The following is a 6,404-nucleotide window of genomic DNA, read 5'->3' as shown; positions in this document are numbered from 1 at the left end:
ACTTCCTCCACATCCTCCATTTCGTCCACCTCCTCCACTTCGTCCTCTTCGACCACTTCCTCCACTTCGTCAACTTCATCCACTTCGTCCACTTCCTCCACCTCCTCCAGTTAGTCCACTTCGTCAACTTCCTCAACTTCCTCCACTACCTCCACTTCGTCCACTTCCTCCACTTCTTCCAGTTCCTCCACTTCGTCCACTTCCTCCACTTCCTCCACTTCCTACACTTCGTCCCCTTCCTCTTCTTCGTCGACTTCGTCCTCTTCATCCACTTCCTCCATTTCCTCCATTCCTTCCACTTCGTCCACTTCGTCAAGTTCGTCCTCTTCGTCCACTTCCTCTACTTCCTCCACTTGCTCCACTACGTCCAATTCCTCCACTTCCTCCACTTTGTCCACTTCCTTCACTTCGTCCACTTCCTCCACTTCGACCAGTTCGTCCACTTCGTCCTCTTTGTCCACTTCGTCGACTTTGTTGTCTTAGTCCACTTCCTCCACTTCCTCCACCTCGTCAACTTCTTCCACTTCGTCCACTTCGTCAACTTCGTCCACTTCCTCCACTTCCTCAACATCGTCCACTTCTTGCACTTCCTCCGCTTCATTCACTTCCTGAACTTCTTCCACCTCGTCAACAACGTCCACCTCCTCCACTTCGTCCACTTCATCCACTTCGTCCATTTCGTCTAGTACGTCAAGTTGGTCCACTTCCTCCACTTCCTACACTTCCTCCACTTCCTCCCCTTCCTCCACATTCACCACTTCATCTACTTCGTCCACTTCTTCAACTTCCTCCACTTCCTCCACTTCTTCCACTTCCTACACTTCGTCAACGTCGTCAACTTCGTCCACTTCGTCAACTTCGTCCACTTCCTCCATTTTGTCCAGTTCTTCCACTTCCTCCACATTCTCCACTTCCTCCACTTCGTCACCTTCGTCCAATTCGTCCACCTCGTCCAATCCGTCCACTTCGTCCATTTCGTCCACTTCATCCACTTCGTCCACTTCGTCAAGTTCGTCCACTTCCTCCACTTCCTCCCCTTCCTCCACATTCTCAACTTCGTCTACATCGTCCACTTCGTCCACTTCGTCAACTTCGTCAACTTCCTCCACTTCCTCCCCTTCGCCCACTTCGTCCACTTCCTGCACTTCGTCAACGTCGTCAACTTCGTCCACTTCCTCCACTTCGTCCACTTCGTCCACTTCCACCACTACCTCAACATCGTCCATTTCCTTTACTTCCTCCACTTCATTCACTTCGTCATCAACTTCTTCCACTTCGTTAACTTTGTCCACTTCGTCCACTTCGTCCACTTCGTCAACTTCGTCCACTTCGTCAACTTCGTCAACTTCGTCCATTTCGTCCACTTCGTCAGGTTCGTCCACTTCCTCCACTTGGTCTACTTCCTCCACTTCCTCCACTTCCTCCACTTCGTCATGTTCGTCCACTGCGTCCACTTCCTCCATTTCGTCCACTTCCACACTTCCTCAACATCGTCTATTTCCTCTACTTCCTCCACTTCATTCACTTCATCCACTTCTTCCACTTCGTCAACTTTGTCCACTTCGTCCACTCCGTCCACTTCGTCTACTTCGTCCACTTCGTCAACTTCGTGAACTTCGTCCATTTCGTCCACTTCGTCAGGTTCGTCCACTTCCTCCACTTCCTCCACTTCGTCCTCTTCGTCCACTTCCTCCACTTCGTCAACTTCATCCACTTCCTCCACTTCCTCCACCTCCTCCACTTAGTCCACTTCGTCAACTTCCTCAACTTCCTCCACTACCTCCACTTCGTCCACTTCTTCCACTTCCTCCACTTCGTCCACTTCCTCCTGTTCCTCCACTTCGTCCACGTCGTCAACTTCGTCAACTTTGTCCACTTCGTCCACTTCCTCCACTTCCTCCACTTCTTCCACTTCCGCCACTTCATCCACTTCCTCCTCTTCCTCCACTTCGTCCACTTCGTCAATTTCGTCCACTTCCTTCACTTCGTCCAGTTCTTCCACTTCCTCCACTTCTTCCACATTGTCCACTTCCTCCACTTCCTCCACTTCCTCCACTTCTTCCACTTCATCAAATTCGTCCACTTCCTCCACATCGTCCATTTCCTCCACTTCCTCCACTTCATTCACTTCCTCCCTTTGTCCACTTCGTCAACTTTGTCCACTTCTCCAACTTCGTCCACTGTGTCCATTTCGTCCACTTCGTCAAGTTCGTCCACTTCCTCGACTTCCTCCACTTTTTCCACTTTGTCCTCTTCGTCCATTTCGGCAACTTCGTCAATTTCCTCCACTTCCTCCACTTCCTCCACTTTTTCCACTTCCTCCACTTCCTCCACTTTGTCCACTTCGTCAACTTTGTCAAAATCGGCCACTTCGTCAACTTCATCCAGTTCTTACACTTCCTCTAGTTTGTCCGCGTTCTCGACTTCCTCCACTTCGTCAACTTCCTGCATTTCGTCCACTTAGTCAAGTTCGTCCTCTTCCTCCACTTCGTCAAGTTCGTCCAAATCGTCCACTTCCTCCACTTCCTCCACTTCCTCCACTTCGTCCACTTCCTCCTCTTCGTCGACTTCGTCCTCTTCATCCACTTCCTCCATTTCCTCCATTCCATCCACTTCGTCCACTTCGTCAAGTTCGTCCACTTTGTCCACTTCCTCTACTTCCTCCACTTCCTCCACTACGTCCACTTCCGCCACTTCCTCCACTTCCTCTACTTCGTCCATTTTGTCCACTCCCTTCACTTCGTCCACCTCGTCCACTTCCTCCACTTCGACCACTTCGTCCACTTCCTCCTCTTTGTCCACTTCATCCACTTCGTCGTCTTAGTACACTTCCTCCACTTCCTCCACCTAGTCAACTTCTTCCACTTCGTCCACTTCGTCAACTTCCTCCACTTCCTCAACATTGTCCACTTCTTGCACTTCTTCCGCTTCATTCACTTCCTGAACTTCTTCCACTACGTCAACATCGTCCACTTCCTCCACTTCATCCATTTCGTCCACTACGTCCAGTTCGTCCACTTCCTCCACTTCCTACACTTCCTCCTCTTCCTCCCCTTCCTCTACATTCTCCACTTCGTCTACTTCGTCAACTTGGTCAACTTCCTCCACTTCGCGCACTTCGTCCACTTCCTGCACTTCGTCAACGTCGTCAACTTCGTCAACTTCGTCCACTTCGTCCACTTCGTCAACTTCGTCAACTTCCTCCACTTCCTCCCCTTCGCCCACTTCGTCCACTTCCTGCACTTCGTCAACGTCGTCAACTTCGTCCACTTCCTCCACTTCGTCCACTTCGTCCACTTCCACCACTACCTCAACATCGTCCATTTCCTCTACTTCCTCCACTTCATTCACTTCGTCATCAACTTCTTCCACTTCGTTAACTTTGTCCACTTCGTCCACTTCGTCCACTTCGTCAACTTCGTCCACTTCGTCAACTTCGTCAACTTCGTCCATTTCGTCCACTTCGTCAGGTTCGTCCACTTCCTCCACTTGGTCTACTTCCTCCACTTCCTCCACTTCCTCCACTTCGTCATGTTCGTCCACTGCGTCCACTTCCTCCATTTCGTCCACTTCCACACTTCCTCAACATCGTCTATTTCCTCTACTTCCTCCACTTCATTCACTTCATCCACTTCTTCCACTTCGTCAACTTTGTCCACTTCGTCCACTCCGTCCACTTCGTCTACTTCGTCCACTTCGTCAACTTCGTGAACTTCGTCCATTTCGTCCACTTCGTCAGGTTCGTCCACTTCCTCCACTTCCTCCACTTCGTCCTCTTCGTCCACTTCCTCCACTTCGTCAACTTCATCCACTTCCTCCACTTCCTCCACTTCCTCCACCTCCTCCACTTAGTCCACTTCGTCAACTTCCTCAACTTCCTCCACTACCTCCACTTCGTCCACTTCTTCCACTTCCTCCACTTCGTCCACTTCCTCCTGTTCCTCCACTTCGTCCACGTCGTCAACTTCGTCAACTTTGTCCACTTCGTCCACTTCCTCCACTTCCTCCACTTCTTCCACTTCCGCCACTTCATCCACTTCCTCCTCTTCCTCCACTTCGTCCACTTCGTCAATTTCGTCCACTTCCTTCACTTCGTCCAGTTCTTCCACTTCCTCCACTTCTTCCACATTGTCCACTTCCTCCACTTCCTCCACTTCTTCCACTTCATCAAATTCGTCCACTTCCTCCACATCGTCCATTTCCTCCACTTCCTCCACTTCATTCACTTCCTCCCTTTGTCCACTTCGTCAACTTTGTCCACTTCTCCAACTTCGTCCACTGTGTCCATTTCGTCCACTTCGTCAAGTTCGTCCACTTCCTCGACTTCCTCCACTTTTTCCACTTTGTCCTCTTCGTCCATTTCGGCAACTTCGTCAATTTCCTCCACTTCCTCCACTTCCTCCACTTTTTCCACTTCCTCCACTTCCTCCACTTTGTCCACTTCGTCAACTTTGTCAAAATCGGCCACTTCGTCAACTTCATCCAGTTCTTACACTTCCTCTAGTTTGTCCGCGTTCTCGACTTCCTCCACTTCGTCAACTTCCTGCATTTCGTCCACTTAGTCAAGTTCGTCCTCTTCCTCCACTTCGTCAAGTTCGTCCAAATCGTCCACTTCCTCCACTTCCTCCACTTCCTCCACTTCGTCCACTTCCTCCTCTTCGTCGACTTCGTCCTCTTCATCCACTTCCTCCATTTCCTCCATTCCATCCACTTCGTCCACTTCGTCAAGTTCGTCCACTTTGTCCACTTCCTCTACTTCCTCCACTTCCTCCACTACGTCCACTTCCGCCACTTCCTCCACTTCCTCTACTTCGTCCATTTTGTCCACTCCCTTCACTTCGTCCACCTCGTCCACTTCCTCCACTTCGACCACTTCGTCCACTTCCTCCTCTTTGTCCACTTCATCCACTTCGTCGTCTTAGTACACTTCCTCCACTTCCTACACCTAGTCAACTTCTTCCACTTCGTCCACTTCGTCAACTTCCTCCACTTCCTCAACATTGTCCACTTCTTGCACTTCTTCCGCTTCATTCACTTCCTGAACTTCTTCCACTACGTCAACATCGTCCACTTCCTCCACTTCATCCATTTCGTCCACTACGTCCAGTTCGTCCACTTCCTCCACTTCCTACACTTCCTCCTCTTCCTCCCCTTCCTCTACATTCTCCACTTCGTCTACTTCGTCAACTTGGTCAACTTCCTCCACTTCGCGCACTTCGTCCACTTCCTGCACTTCGTCAACGTCGTCAACTTCGTCAACTTCGTCCACTTCGTCCACTTCCTCCACTTCGTCCACTTCCTCCACTTCCTCCACTTCCTCCACTTCGTAAAATTCGGCCACTTCCTCAACTTCATCCACTTCCTCCACTTCGTCCAGTTCTTCCACTTCCTCCACTTCGTCCACGTTCTCGACTTCCTCCACTTCGTCAAGTTCCTCCACTTCGTCCATTTCGTCCATTTCGTCAAGTTCGTCCACTTCCTCCACTTCGTCAAGTTCGTCCACATCGTCCACGTTCTCTACTTCCTCCATTTCCTCCACTACCTTCACTTCCTCCACTTCGTCCACTTTGTCCACTTCGCCCACTTCGTCCAGTTCTTGCACTTCGTCCACTTCCTCCACTTCGTCGACTTCCTCCTCTTCGTCCACTTCGTTGACTTCGTCCTCTTCGTCCACTTTCTCCACTTCCTCCACTTCATCCACTTCATCAAGTTCGTCCACTTCCTCTACTTCCTCCACTTCCTCCACTACGTCCACTTCCTCCACTTCCTCCACTTCCTCCACTTCCTCCACTTCCTCCACTTCCTTCACTTCCTCCACTTCCTCCACCACTTCTTCCACTTCGTCAACTTCCTCTATTTCCTCCACTTCGTCAACTTCTTCCACTTCGTTCACTTCGTCAACTTCGTCCACTTCCTCCACATCCTCAACATTGTCCACTTCTTGCATTTCCTCCACTTCATTCACTTTCTGAACTTCTTCCACTTCGTCAACATCGTCCACTTCGTCCACTTCACCCACTTCGTCAAGTTCTTCTACTTCCTCCACTTCGTCCACTTCCTACACTTCCTCCACTTCCTCCACTTCGTCCCCTTCCTCCACTTTGTCCACTTCGTCTACTTCGTCCACTTCGTCAACTTCCTCCATTTCCTCCACTTCGCCCACTTCGTCCACTTTCTCCACTTCGTCAACGTCGTCAACTTCGCCCACTTCCTCCACTTCGTCCAATGCTTCCACTTCCTCCACTTCCTTCACATTCTCCACTTCCTCCACTTCGTGCATTTCGTCCACTTCTTCCACTTTGTCCACTTCGTTCACTTTGCCCACTTCATCCATTTCGTCCATTTCGCCCACTTTGTCAAGTTCTTCTACTTCCTTCACTTCCTCCACTTACTCCATTTCTTCC

The sequence above is a fragment of the Vigna umbellata genome, chromosome 3 (genome assembly GCF_029865625.1).
Source record: "Vigna umbellata cultivar VRB3 chromosome 3, Vumbellata_1.0, whole genome shotgun sequence".
Classification (NCBI taxonomy): Eukaryota; Viridiplantae; Streptophyta; class Magnoliopsida; order Fabales; family Fabaceae; genus Vigna; species Vigna umbellata.
Note: the sequence above shows the minus strand (reverse complement) of the source record.